The sequence below is a fragment of the Amblyomma americanum genome, chromosome 6 (assembly GCF_052857255.1).
Source record: "Amblyomma americanum isolate KBUSLIRL-KWMA chromosome 6, ASM5285725v1, whole genome shotgun sequence".
In the NCBI taxonomy this organism is placed as follows: Eukaryota; Metazoa; Arthropoda; class Arachnida; order Ixodida; family Ixodidae; genus Amblyomma; species Amblyomma americanum.
Window position 1 is genome coordinate 69,332,310 of NC_135502.1, and position 15,068 is coordinate 69,347,377.

Here is a 15,068-nt window from a genome sequence, read left to right on the forward strand (position 1 = left end):
TCTCACCGCTGGCAACCAGTTGTTGCATTTGGGTTGCAAGCCCCAAGGGTAGCGTTGGCCTGGCGGCCTGGGGCAAAGCTGGAAACATCCGAAGGTCCCGGCAAAGGAAGAGTCGACTGGCAACAGAACAACTAGTTTATTCTGGCATCGCAAAAGAGCAGCCGGTCAGGGCGACCACGTTACTCGAAGGAAGGAATCGAAGGCTCTCGTTGGCGTCCGGGGCAGCCCCCTTTATACCCACGGAGTCGAGGGCAAGAGGGAACGGCTTGGGAAGAGTCATCCGATACGGCGACGCTTGAACATGTTCAGGCGTGACGGGCGCGTCCGCCAGGCCGGCGCCGGTCAGACCTCCTCGCCTCCCAGTTGGAGAGCTCCTCTCCCCGGCTGCCGCGCTTTGACAAGCGTGGGCAAAACATGCACACACACAAACACGCACGCACGACGACACGTGGCACTGAAACCTGCCTGGACGCGCTTGGCGGGAGGCGTTGCGGCAGCGATGAACGAAGCCGCGGCATCCGGTGCATCCGCGCCGGCTATACCGCGCGCTGTAGGCGAGACGTAACACTCTGCGGGGCTGTGCGCCGCGACGTCCTGCTGCCCCTTGTCATTCCTCCAAAGAGGTTCGCACTTGTATCGTGCACCTACCCGCCGCGGTGGCTCAGTGGTTAGGGCGCTCGGCTACTGATCCGGAGTTCCCGGGTTCGAACCCGACCGCGGCGGCTGCGTTTTTTTGGAGGCAAGACGCTAAGGCGCCCGTGTGCTGTGCGATGTCAGTGCACGTTAAAGTTCCCCAGGTGGTCGAAATTAATCCGGACCCCTCCACTACGTCACAACTCTCTTACTTTCTTCTTTCACTCCCTCCTTTATCCCTTCCCTTACGGCGCGGTTCAGGTGTCCAACCATGTGTGTGTGAGACAGATACTGCACCATTTCCTTTCCCCAAAACCAATTATTATTATTATTATTATTATTATTATTATTATTATTATTATTATTATTATTATTATCGTGCACCTGTATACGCATACGTTACAGGCATTCCCTGCAGCCCAGTCCATATGGAGGGATTTCTTAATATGATTTGCCCAGTGTGAGAGATATAAAGAGGAAGACGGAAGGCAGGGATGAAATAACCAGAAGGGTGTTGTCTGATTGGCTACCCTGCACTGGGGAATAGGGATGACGGGATTGAGAAGGGAAAATTGGTTTTTGGGGAAAGGAAATGGTGCAGTATCTGTCTCGCTTATCTCGGTGGACACCCGAACCGCGCCGTTAGGAAAGGGTTAAAGGAGAGAGAGAAAGGAAGGAACAGAAGTGCCGTAGTGTAGGGCTCTGGAGTAATTTCGATCACCTGGGGATCTTTAACGTGCACTGACATCGCAAAGCACGCGGGCGCCTTTTCGTTTCGCCTCCATCGAAACGCGGCCGCCGTGGTCGGGTTCGAGCCCGGCAACTCCGGATCAGGGACGCAAGTAAAAATTGGTCCCTCAAGCCAGTCTCTCTCAGGAAGCAAAACAGTGCCTTGTATAGTCCGCGCTTAACTCGTACTTCCTGTTTATTCGAACTGGCACCGTGGTCCCGTCGGTAGCAAGTGCATTAGAAAAACTCCCCGCAATTCGAGCATCCGCATAAGTCGGGAACAAATTTTCGGCCCGTTTGGGGTTCGGAGCATCGATAGCCGACTGTGTGTGTGCAAAAGCGTGTGTGTATGCCCTGTTTAGAGCGAGAGTGTTCTGTGACTGCTACAAGCTGAAAATAAGGCCGCTTTTTATGTATTTAAACTGCAGCTGATGGTCAGAAAAGGAAGCAGATAGGGAGTTAAAGGGACAGAAAGAAAGTATGGCGCACGGGAGGAAGACACCAGGCAAGAACAAAAAGTGATTGGCGCAGAATTGTTAATTGCCCTTTTTAAATGCTTTCTGCGGGGCTCGTTAGTAAGGCTACGACATCGATTAGAAGTCACGTTGGCCTTTATGGCTCTGTTTGTCTTGGACGAATTCCGGCTGCCTTTAGTTACTACTTATATTGCACTTATATTGCAGTTTTAATCGCCGCAATTGAACGTACGACGTAATATATAATCGTGCTGATCGCGTAGTGTCACGGGCTTGTCTCATTCCGCTCTCCGAGATCGTCTTTTCGAAATCACGAGCACAAAAAAAAAATAGATTTTTGCTGGAAGTAGTCACAGCTTGGCTTTAATTGCAAGGGAATCTTCTGATCCAAAGGCAACTGAAGCAAGAACTTCCCATCCCGAATTTCTTTTATTTTTGTCGCCTTTTCTGTCTGTCCTTTCTCGAATGCCACGCCCTCGAATGATGTTTTTCAGCAGATTGTATACGGCGTCGTGCGACGCTGCTGTACAATAAAGCTGCAACACTACACAAACGCGAGCAGCGCCGCCGATGATGATGATGACTTGGTTATCAGGGAACGGAAGGCGAGGTAGCTGTTCCACTACTTGGTGGACACCTCAACCGCGCCTCGAGGGAAAGGATGAAGGAGGGAGTGCAAGAAGACAGGGAGAAAGAGGTACCGTTGTGGAGGGCTGCGGAATAATTTCGATCACCTGGGAATCTTCAACGTGCACTGACGTCGCACAGCACACGGGCGCCTTTTGCGTTTCGCCCCCATCGAAACACAGCCGCCGAAGTGAGGGAGGGCAGCGGTTCGCCCGGCGTGAGAAGGAGGGCAGCGGCGGCAGCTTTCCTTCCTGCTGCCGCTCGTTTAGAGAGGGCGAGGAGGTTGAGCCGGGAAAGAAAGCAAGAAGAAAGAAAAAGCTCTTGCTGGCGGACCGCAGGGAGGAAGCGCGGCTTCTGTTTCGGGGCGCCGCTTTGGAGGAACAGTGAGGCGCTGTCCATTGTTATGCTGCAATCGTTGCACCGCTGGGGCTGCGCCGCCGGTAGGGAGCAAGGGGGTAGAAAAAAAAAAAAAAGGCGCTGCAGTGAAGCTCGCGCAACATTTTCCGCGAGGAAGCCGTGGTAGTGGCCCTGCAGCGAAACCGAGTGGGAAACGAGGGTTTGGAAATTGCGTATGCGCTAGAATGTTACCGAGTGTGCCCGTGTTATTTTCGCGCTTATAACGTATGAGCTGACGCACGTGTAGTTCGTGTAGTTCTTCCGTGGAGGCGTGCATGGTCGATAAGTTAGGCCTTACAGAGCTGCACGCATACGCGCGTCTTTGTGTATACTTTTGAGGCGCTTTAAGGCTGGCCTGTTCAAGTGGGAGGTAGATTTTTTTTTCATTCGGCAGTAGGTTTCTGTCTCGTAACATCGCAGGGAATTTCTTAGTGCCCAGTGGTCGTCGCACAAGAGAACCCGAAAAAGCTGCAATGTCGGCGGCTCCCCCCCCCCCCCCCTCCTCACACACACACACACACACACCAACAGTGTGGGGGAGCCGCTTTCTTGCTTGTCGACTTTGGCTGTGAGACATCGCGACTAGCCGCATCGACCGTGATTCGCGTGTTACTTGGCTTCTCATGTTCTTTTCCGTGAATGTGTTTCTGGATGCACAGCGTCATCACGACACCTCCCTTCGCGTTATTATATAGAGAAATAACAACAATTAAAAAAACGTGCAAGGTCTCCGAAGGAGCGCAAGCTTCTTTCCACGTATTGAGACAAGGGTCGTCGAAAGGCAAATGTCAGCAGCGCGTATATGTTGTCTGGCAGTTATTAAAGCTTCATACCCTCGGTCTTCTATTCGGCTTTTTTTCTTCTCGTATTTCAGTGCTTGAGCTGTTCGTGCCTCTGACGGGAATATTGATTGTTTATTTTGTCTCGCCTCCAGTTCTGCACGCTTACAGGCCTGTGTAGATGTATTTGTATATCTTTAACTAGCTTCCTGAAAAACAAGGGCGTCTAGAAATTGTCGCATGTTTAATTGTTAGCAAGTTCATCGTTTCTCGACCGCGTTAACTTCAATCATCGCGGTGTATCTGTAGTATAAGTATAATTAATTACACAGTCGAGAGAGAGAGAAGTTGCTGCCAGCAAGAAAGAAAAGGAAAGTGCACAGGCCTGCTCACTGGCTGAAGCCGAGCCACAGTCGCTACCACGTGCAGATAGTAGGAGAGTTGAAAGATGGGATAGAAAGACAGGATAGTACAGACGCGCTAAAGACAAGGCCGATCCCGGAGGTAGTGCAATACCGGGCCAACCGGTGGCGGGAGTGAAGCATCCTTCAAACTCTCCGCCACATTTCCAAAAATAAGTCCAATTAGACCCGTAACAGATACTCTACGGGGTCCGGACAATCGCCACAACCCATAATTACACAGTCGCACTACAGCGCGGTTTTTATTCGTCCGTAAATCGAATGCCTCGCGATTCCGCGTGCTTCGCACTTCACGCTTTTCGCATCCCAGCATGCTGCGCTGCAGTTTCATAGGGACGTCGCCTGTTTTCGCCTTGCTTCTGTGTTAGCAGCTGCACGCGCTTGCGTGCAATGTTGTTGCCGACTGACACTTCACATTTCGTTGGCTGCTAGGGCGTGCATTGTCTCGGCGTTATGCTTGGGGGAAGGTGCAGCACGCATGCTTCCTCAGGTTTAAGAAAAAAATAATTAAAAAAAAACAGGCTTCCGTAGCTCGCCTGGAATGCGAGCTTTTCCGCTAGTGAGGACTTGCGGTTCGTATAGCCGTGCAGTGTATACGCATTTTTGAACGCAATTCCACGTAAAAACGGAAAAGAAAGCGAGGCGTTGTCTCACCGAGTTCGACTGAAATTTGTACCGCACACTAAACAATTTATCACCCTTTAGGGTGTAAATCAGCTGTCCCCAGACGAACACCCTTTTACAATTGTTCGGTGCTAAAAAAGGGTGCAGAGATCAGCACCCTTAATGAAGGGTGCACTTAGTGATACGTTAGAGGATGTAATGGTTGCACCCTCATTGAAGGGTACTATTTTCCCATAACACCTCTACGAATGCATGTTGGAAGGGTGCTCCACATTGATTCACCCATGAAGCAAAAGCCTGGGATAGATGCACGCCATCGAAACTTTCATGCTTTGCAGCCTTCCTGAAGGGTGGTGATCTTTGCACCCTTTTTAGCACCCAAAAGAGTGTTCGTCTGGGGACAGCTGATTTACACCCTTAAGGGTGAGAATTTGTTTAGTGTGCGGGTGTTACGAGGAAGACTAAGTAATTTTCAAAAATAGTATTTTTGAGGCAAAAATGTGACTGTTGCGGCATGGTATTGGCAGGGTTGACGGACGCCCGAAAACCGGTGGATCATCCTAGCTAGTAAGCTGGTTAACTAATTTCCAATAATTAGCTTTTTAATTATTAGAGTTAGGCGCCCGGTTCCAATTAGAGATTTGTAGCCCGTAGTTAGTAATGACCATGTCAGTTTTTAGAATTTCGAAAACGCGATTACCCTTGGCGCTGTGGCTGGACAAAATTTGGCTTTTTCGACTAGTTACGTGCACTGGAGGGGTAGCTTTGACTGCATGCTTTCGAAAGCGCATGTATTTTCGTACGATGCAGCCAAATTTTGTCGAGCCACAGCGGCGAGGGTAATCGCGTTTTCGAAATTCCCAAAACTGATATGGCGGCTACTAACGGCCGGCTACAAATCTCGTTATTGCAAGTAGATGTCTAACTCTAGTAGTTGAAAAGTTAATTATTTGAAATTAGTTAACCAGCTCACTAGTTAAGATGGTTCACCGGTTTTCTGGCGTCCGCCAACCCTGGCAATACCATTCCGCAAAAGCCATATTTTGGCCTCAAAAATCATATTTTTGAAAATTACTTTGTCTTGCTTGTAATATCCGGTATAGTCTCGGGCTGTTGACGCACTTGAGCTGCTCGCTGCATCCGACGCAGAGCTCGCCAACTTGTAGCGAGTTTGTTACGGTGTCTGGGGGCGTTGCTCCGTCCAGGAATGGAGTGAAGGTGTGGCGAATATGGAAATTGTGAAGCGTTATATTGAGCTGACTGCAAGCAAGCATGCTTTGTTGCGGCCTGGCGCAAGGCAATACAAATCCAACTGTATATTGTAGAAGATGGAAGGTTCAGAAGAATTTACGTTTTGATGTCGAAAGACATTTGTACTATATACCTTCGTTTGAACAGTATGCCATTTCTTGGCAAGTCGTGCTTTTTATGCAAAGCGTGAGTGCGCGGCGCTTTCGCATTTGAATTTTATTCTGTCCTTGTGCTTGCGTGAAGTCTCTCTAGAGGACAAAAACTAGCCTTTTTGTGTGTGCGCAATTAAAGGAGCAGAAAATATCGGAGGTTTTGGTGTAGTGCCCAGCTGCACTGGTCGCTTATAAAGCTGAATGAAAAAAAAAAATTTTTATTGTATGTCGATCTTCGCGTGTGACAGTGACAAATATCTTGTTATTTTTCCTCCCACCGTTGCATTTTGCTTCAGAAGTTTAGAGGAACTGTTTTTCTCGCACACATGACCTTTTTTGCTCTTATCGCTTGCTTTTGTTCCTTTTTTTTTTTCCCCTTGAGCGCGCTTTTTTTTTTGAACGAGCGCTATTGGTTTTGAGTTTTCTTTTTTTTTCTTAGCCGCACTCTGATCAAAAAGATGTCAGCGACTGGCTTTGCTGTAGGCATTTTGTAGTTTTTTGTGATGGTGTTTCACCTTAAAGTGCTATTTTATGCTGTAATGCATTGCCCTTTTTTTTTTTTCTCATTGTAAAGAACTATGCTTCTCGACCTCCTGTGCTATTGCCAAATTGTAGGGGGTCCAGGGCTTTGTCAAGCTGTCAGTAGGCAGCTTTTACTCCGGGCCCCTGTCATCATGTACGACCTCATGATCGCATAAAGATTATTATTATTATTATTATTATTATTATTATTATTATTATTATTATTATTATTATTATTATTATTATTATTATTATTATTATTGTAAGGCTAAAGAAGAAGATGCGTCTGATGATTTGAAAAGACGAAGACGAGGTGACAGTGTTCTCGAGAGTTTTTGCCAGCGCTACGCTTGTGTGTCTTTTGCCGATCTGATCCCAGACTGCTGCCGTTGCCGTTCCCGTCGCCCCAGTACCTCGTAACAAACCCCCCGTTACATTATTATTATTATTATTATTATTATTATTATTATTATTATTATTATTATTATTATTATTATTATTATTATTATTATAGAATTGTGAGAAAACCCGAATGTTTGACCCCCGTAGTTGGAACAGGGTAAATATTTTAAACGTTACAAAAGCGTTTATAAAGAGAATTTCGCCGCACACCTCAGGCGAATTGAACGTAATGACCAACTGTACACACATTCACAATAAGAAAACGAATATCTGCATATCTGAGAAGTTTGGGTATTTTTTAAAAAAGAAAAGGGAGAGAGGGGAGTGCTATAGCAACCGGTTGGGTCAGCATTAATCTTAACGTCCAGCATAATTAGGCACCAGTTCTCCAGCGTTCGCGACGCGCTGCTGTCAACAATGCCGTCTCGAGTCAACCGCAGAGGCTGGGGCAAATTTTGCTAGGCACGGTTTACTTTTCTCCGTGAAAGAGCTCCCATTGGCTTGACGCGCTTGCGCCAGCTTGGCGTTGTTTTTGTTTAGGCCCCGGATCGAAGAGCTCGGTGCGCCGCAGCCCAACGTGCGCCCCTAATTTAATTGGCGGGCTTCAGCTGTCGGGGCTCTCTAATGGCGCTTCGTGGTGGTCGAGCGATTTGCCATTCGTTGAGAGGGCCTTTGTTTGCCCGAGTTTGCTTGTCTGGCGGCTAAAGAGGCCTTGCCTGCGGGGTATGTAATTGTTCTGCTTTGTAATACATTCAGGCTTCTTGGGCGGAAACTCGGAGAAGGCATTTTTGGAGATCGATTTTTTTTCTTGGCTAATTGAATCTGGTCCCGTTAGTGCGCTTCCCTGCAAGCGCTGTGTGGTATTCTCTCGTCTTTCAGCGGTGCTGGCGGCATTGCCTTGGTAGCTTTCTACACGCTTTGGATATTTTTAGTCGGTAGGGGGGGGGGGGGACGAAGGGAAAGGGCACGCAGTGCGCGCACATGCGGGCGGAAAATCTTTAGCGCGCTGGAAATATTCGCCGGTGTCGTTTCAAGGTGGTGGGCCGTGCGTCACTGGATGCCCGCTCCGCTGTCTCTGGAGGGGCCAGAAACTGACGTGCGTGCGTTGATGTTCCTCTCGTGGCACCGCCGCCCGAAATAAGCCCGACGTAGGCCTGCTGCCGCGTCGGCAGCCACAAGTGACGGGGGGGGGGGGGGGGGGGGGGGGGGGGGGGGGGGGGGGGGGGGGGGGGGTCGCAACCCTTATCGGGTGCTGTGCCCGAGCGTTATGTAAGTCGGTTCGAGAGCCTGCACTGCAGCGACCTCCTCGAGGGCCTGCCGAGGGGTCACTAGTCCTGCTACCTCGGTTTTGTTGTTTGCTTCCGCGTAGTCCATACATCTATCTGCTCGGGGCGGATCGGTCAGAAGCGGTCGGGTGGCCCCGCGGGGAGCTCTCTTTACATCGGCGCAGTTTTTTCCTGGCGCTGAGGCCATGGTCTGCAACTTCGAACTGTATTATATACAGCAATAAATTGATTTACGACGAGGAAATGTAAGGCGTAGTATACAACTGCGATACTCAGGGTGGACACCCGAACTGCGCCGTTGTGGAAGGAAATGGGATACAGGGAAGGGGAGGGAGGAGAGAGAGAGCTGCCGTAGTGGAGGGCTGGGGGTATTTAGCATGCATGCACTGACGTCGAACATAGGACATGGTTAATTGTAGGAACATGGAGAGGTTTTTGTCTCCTGCAGTGTGCCTAGTTAGGTTGCTGCTGCCGATGGTGGTAACAATGGCGTTCATGATATCGCACGGCACACGGGTCCCTTATGCTTTCGATCACCTCCATCGATGTGCGGAGCCCGGCCGCGCGCCGGGGTTCGATCCCGAGACCTCGTTTTCAGCTGCCGACCCCTAGCCAGTGAGCAACCGCGCGGCGCAAGGACGCTGCGCTATGTAGCCACTGAATGATGGCCGCACAGGAGACGGGCACAGCGCTTCGTTGTGGCGGTCAATTTCGGTGCCTGAAGTGCATCCTGACGAAACCTGCGTCACGGGAACACGTCGTGGGCGCGGTCGTTAGGGAAATAGTGTGGGAGCTATCTGCGCGTGCGGCCCCATATGGCTGCGCCGCATCCTCCCGCCACCACACACTCGTCTCGTGTCAGGCGCGATTCGGTGAAGGGGGGCAGCTGCGACGGCGGCGCCGATTTGGATACCGGTATAACTTGTTGGGCATCCCACCGGAGATTCGCCCGGATTTAGACACCCCCCCCCCCCCCCCCCCCCCCCCACCATTCTACACCGCTCTCCCGCAGCTTTTTGCGTACGTGCGCCCTGCTCTTCCCCTCTCGCCCCCATCAGTGGCGGCAGCGGAGGAGCAATTTCCGAGAGAGGTGTCCGCCAATATGCACCGCGGGGCGTCCCCGGCCCAGTGACGCCAATCGGTGCCAAGGCTCGGCGGCCTTCCGCCTCACCGTTAGACGCTCTGGGCAGCGAAGGGCGCCGGTCATTGTGCAGCCTCCTCTCGCTCCCTCCCTGCCATCTACCTGGCTTCCATGCAGAGAAGCGAAGAAGAGGAGGGGGGGGGGGGTGCTTCCCCTCCCTGCGTCCGCACTGCTGCCACCGCCGGGTGTCGTAAGAGGTCGGCCTCAGCTGCTGCTGGGCCTCGCGGCGCTCTCTCCGGCACGGCCGTCCCAGTGACCCACTTGTGCCACGGCGACCGCGCTACCCGGTCCCCATCCTCCTCCTCGTCCCTCCCCTAGCGTCGCCCTCTCCGACGACGCCTCCTTTCGCACTCGCTTTGCGCCGCTAATGCCGCGCGCACTGTCGCCTTCAGGGACTTTCACTGCGGCCCTCCTCGCTTCCTGGGCCAGTGTGCCGGCCCCCTCCTTCGCGTCTGCTGCTGCCTGCTGGTTCTCTGCGTTGGTCTGTCCCGTTACATCGCCGTGCGCTTCGCTCTTCCGCCGCCGTCATGGTCAGGAGGAGTGGCCTAACGAAATGAGGAAGTGGCCGGGTCTTTCCTCTGGTGGTTGGCCTTACGAGGTCGAGCCCGTAGCGTCATCCCGCGTGCGTCGTTACTGGAGCAGCCTCGGTGTCCGTCTCCGTTGTACAAGCAGCAGATTGGCGCGCAGGGCTGCAGGAGCCACTTGGAACTCGCAATTAAGGCAGCCATTAATTCTTGCCGCAATCTACGAAGCGTTGCGGACAACACTCGTCTATGAGCGTCTCTCTCTCTCTCTCTACCGTGATAAGTACTTTGGCGTGATTAGCCCGATTGCGTGGATTCGTTGCTCCCCCAACGGAGAGAGGCTCGGCACGCGCGGAGGGCGCATCTTCTGAGAGGACACCGGAAGTACCTCGGTCCCTTTTGCTGCTCCGCGTGGCTGCTTGCGAATTACAAAATAGCTACTCTCAGTTTCGGCAGCGAATTGCTTTCGCATAGGGTCGGCCCGGAAGAGCGGCGGCATTGTGCAAGCGAGCCCTTCGTGAGCTGCGTTGCTGCCCGTGTACCGCTTCATGGCTTTACCTGCGTCCTCCGCAGCCCAGCCAACGCCCGGCAACAGCCCGGTGCACAGTCGGGCCATTCCCTGTGTGCCGCCGCCTGCCGTTCGCGGGAGGGGACGGTGGAGGGTCCTTCTGCGGGTCGGCGGGAGAAATCGGCCCTCCGCCTATGCGGCAGCGGGGCGCGGGTTTTTCGGCGGCGAGTAAAAGTGAAGCGTGCGTGACGCTCGCCGTGTGGGGGGCGGGTGTCTCCCTTCTCGGCTAGCGCGCGGGGTTACCAGAGCGCGAAACGGCGCCGCGCCATCAGCCGGCCCGCGCTCCGGTGTTTGTGTGTCTTTGTGCGTGCCAGATATCCTCCTGGCCCAGTGGATTTCTAGGTCGTGGAACCCTTTCCGGAGGGAGGACGGTAGGCCGGCCTGCCGCGTCGCAGGGCCTCCCGTTTCCTGTCCGCCTCGATGCATACGGCGCTGTCTTGAGCCGGTCCGCGAACTGCATCTGGCGGTGCCTGCAGTAACGAAGCTTCGCGCTGGTCCCCTCCCCTGGCAGTCTTCTCCGCTGCTAGCTGTTCTCCGTTTTCCTTAAACCTGGCAGATGCTGGAACTTGCCGCTTCAGTAGTACCTGTATCTGCGCCCGAATGAATATAAGGAAGGCAGAATCCGAAACTGCATTTTTAATGATATATGCCATATTTCCCACGTAGGCAACACTAACTTTCCTGGACTTTTGTGGAGGAACCACTGGAACGGTGCGCGTCCTCGTCTTTCTTGAGAGGTACGTCACAAAAAAGTGGACGCCTCGATCGCTGTGCGCAGCGCTCTGGAGGAGCCGTCGCACGGAGCTGTGCCGAAGCGTCTCCTGTCGGCCTTCCTCGTAAAGCCGCCGTTACGCTTAAGCGACTTGACAGGCCGGCCTTCGCTCGACGTTGCACGTCGTCTTCCACTGCGGCAGTGCACACATCCGGTTGTGCAGTAGGCGCCGTCGAGGACAGCGTCTCGACCAGGGCCTCGGATTGCCACCGAACGTCACGCTTAAATGTGATGTGATGAGTCAGAGGGAACGTGCTTGTTAATATCATCGGGCACTACTGCAGCTGTGTAGAAGACTGCATGAAGGCAAGTGCAGTCACGTGGCCCAACTCCTGGCTCCACGTATGCCTCACAGTCCACTGTTCAGCATGGCGTCGGCACTTGAGCAGTTCAATCCCATGTTAAACGAAAGTTTTTTTTTTTTTTGCCTCCGTAGGAGGTACTGCCACAGTCCAGAGCTGCGCAACGAACCATAATAAAGCGAAAAGTGTGTCAGGTGCCAGGATCTTTGGCGTATCAACTTGCAGACTCCGCATGAGGTGGCGCCGCATAAATTATTAGTAGCACAAATTATGCTCTGGTGGTTTATGGAGGGTTAACGTCCCAAAGCGACTGAGGCTATGAGGGACGCCTTAGTGAAGGGCTCCGGAAATTTCGACCGCCTGGGCGAGTTCTTTAACGTGCACTGTCATTGCCCAGTAAACGGGTCTCTAGAATTTCGCCTCCATCGAAATTCGACCGCCGCGGCCGGGATCGTCTTTTGGGCCAGCAGCCGAGTGCTATAACCACTGAGCCACCGCGGCGGCTGTAGCACAAATTAATAATCGCGTAAACGGCGTGTAAACATACGCGGTGAATCGTGCGAAACATTAAATCAGTTCACCAAATTGCAAGCGGAAGTAGCTAGCAGACAATTTTCCCGACATTCTTTGCGCGGAAATCCGGAAACGCACTTCGCCGATTCAAGCCACTGCGTGCAGCAGCCGCCCGCTCGCGCTGCTGTTGTACGCGTCCGTATTTGAACATGCACGTCTCGGCGGCCGAATATCGCCTTCTTTTCTATACTCTGCTCTCACTGTTTCACGATATATTCGTATCTCTGTCGTGAAATTTTCTGCGGAGGCAATCAACGACATACGTGAAAATCTTTTTTTCATTTTTAGGATTAGGCAGCACCTCGATTTCATGTGCGTTAAACGTCTGTCGCGGCACGTGTAATTTGTTCTCTATTAATTGCTGGTGTCGATCCTTAGTTTCTCTCTTCCTCCTTTGTTTTTCAGTCTTTTTTTAAATTAAATCATTCGGGAACCACAGCCAAATGCTTGCAGTAGCCGCCGCAGAAATGCGCTCGGCTGCGTTTTTATTGAGGAAAAACGCTAAGGCGCCCGTGTGCTGTGGGATGTCAGTGCACGTTAAAGATCCCCAGGTGGTCGAAATTATTCCGGAGCCCTCCACTACGGCACCTCCTTCTTCCTTTCTTCTTTCACTCCCTCCTTTATCACTTCCCTTACGGCGCTGTTCAGGTGTCCAACGATATGAGACAGATACTGCGCCATTTCCTTTCCCCCAAAACCAATTATTATTATTATTATTATTATTATTATTATTATTATTATTATTATTATTATTATTATTATTATTATTATTATTCACCCGGTTGGAGGTACCCCGGAACACCTGTCCCAAAAGCACGGTGACGGGCACTGCAGTAGCTCGCCTGAACTGGACCTTCCCACAGAAAAGCAGGCTGTTGGAAATCGAGGTAGCAGCAGCTTGGTATTTCGGGCCGTGACAGCGCCCTCTGTGATGAACGCGCGCTCGCATTGGGTTCCGCGTTCGAAGCAGCGTCACCGTTCATGACCATGGCTGAGCGCGTGCATGTGCAAGGACTCCCGCGGCGAGCGATGGGAAATGACGCGTGCGTGTGCAAGTGCCACCGGCGCTGCCGCTCGCGGAAGCGGAACGAACGCCCCTGCACGTGGCACGCGCCATTGGCAGCGCTGCTAATTATAACGCTCGCCGCCAACGCCACGAAGCAAGAGGCCGCTGATGCAGGCCTCTTCTTTCGTGGTGGCAGTGGCAGCACGTGTGCGCGTCTGCTCGTGCGGCTGTGTTGTTCTGAAGACGTGCGCGATCGAACATAAGAAGCTGGCATGCATCCCTTGCACTAATAGGTCTTGGTCCTGGTTGTTGTGTCCTAGTGTGGTACATGTAAGCTCTCCGATGAGAGAGCTGTGAGACTTTGTGTGTCATGTCTAACGGAATTTAGAGGGCAGCATAGCTGGTTGTTCTAGAGGGCGGCTCATGCAGAGAGTAGGTCTTTTGCCCCAGATGAGGGCAGAGCATAAGGGAGTGTACTTTGAAAGCTATTCAGTTAACATCAACATTTTAAATGGAAACGGTTGGAAAATTTTATATATAGAGATGCAGAGTGTCTGGTGGAGTATTTAAGATGACTTTATTATGAAAATTGTTGCTGAGTTTTTTTAATGTATTAGCGTTAGAATGCCCATTATCTGAAAAAAAAAATGGAGGGGACACTTAAGTTCTGCCTCAAGGGCATTGCACAATAGCTTAATGGGTTTATGCTCATATATACTGAATTGGTCATCATCTAACTTTTGTCCATAGATCCCTGGAAGTCTTCGTGCCAATCTTGACACAGTAGTGCAGCGATTAAGCGCTGCAGCGCTGCCATGCGATGGCAGGTGCTGTCACCGGTGGGCCTTGTATGACCCAGGTTGCTCTTCTCGAGCTGCCAGTCATTAATTTATCTGCCACCTGCCACAGTCGGCAGTTTGCTTACAATCCGGTACAGGTAGGTTGTGATGACGCCGCAATGTCACGTGACCTAAATGGCCTATCTGCCTCCTAGATCGTTTCTCTGGGGATTTTTCATGGGATTTTTTGCTCACGGTCAACGACGCTGACGACGCCGGATTTTCTGCGACACGAGCTCCTTAATGCTGTCACATTAAAATGCCTGGCTTTGGCATCTGAAGCCTTGGTTGGCAGGAAGCAAAGTCCACTTTCAGGGGGGAGAGAAGTAGACGATGGGGAGGTGAGTGGTGGTGAGGGGGACTCTGCACTGACCATTCAGAGGCAAGGGGTAGGGAGAGTGGGGTTATGGCGTGTGACAAGGTGATTGTTGGACTAGATCATGCCACCTGCCCGCAGCACGGTCTGAACCCGTCAGTGGCAACAGCTGCTCCATTCTGGGGAACACTAATGCAAACGCATCCTCTGCCGCATGAATAGCGTTGATCCCATGAATAGGGTTGATCGTCTGTACATTTTTTTCCCCCAAATTTTGACAAAATTACATGAAACGGTGAAAGGAGGACAAGGTGCGATTAAGGAAAGTATTGAGACTGGACCAACTTTGAGCTACTTATCGCAACTGTGAATGGCCTGCATTGCAAAGAACGAAATCCTTTAGGCTGGGCATTCATGCTGTAGAGTACTTGGATAGACATTTCTGTTTTGTGTTGCTAAAGAAGGTTGAGTTCTTACTTGCCAAAGGCTAAGACTTATAATTGAACATTAATGTGTGCATTTAATAGTTCATGTCACAGTAGACCCCAGTATGAAGTACTGCCAAGAAACAGAACTTTATCAAGCACTGTTTTATCGTGCAATTCCCCTGCCCCCCCGGTGCTGTTGATAGGAAAGTTTTTCAGTGATATTAAAATAATTGATTGCAAAGCAGGAAAGCATGCAAACGACAAAACTTCATCTAATGTTGCTACGGGTGGCAGTGTCTT

The 15,068-nt window shown here is 51.5% G+C and overlaps 1 protein-coding gene across 2 annotated transcripts in view; it reads left to right on the top strand.

The window, feature by feature from the left end:
* The window catches only part of atos (atos homolog atossa), a 99,987-nt gene that overhangs the window by 68,434 nt on the left and 16,485 nt on the right, over positions 1 to 15,068 (top strand). The window lies entirely within an intron of this gene.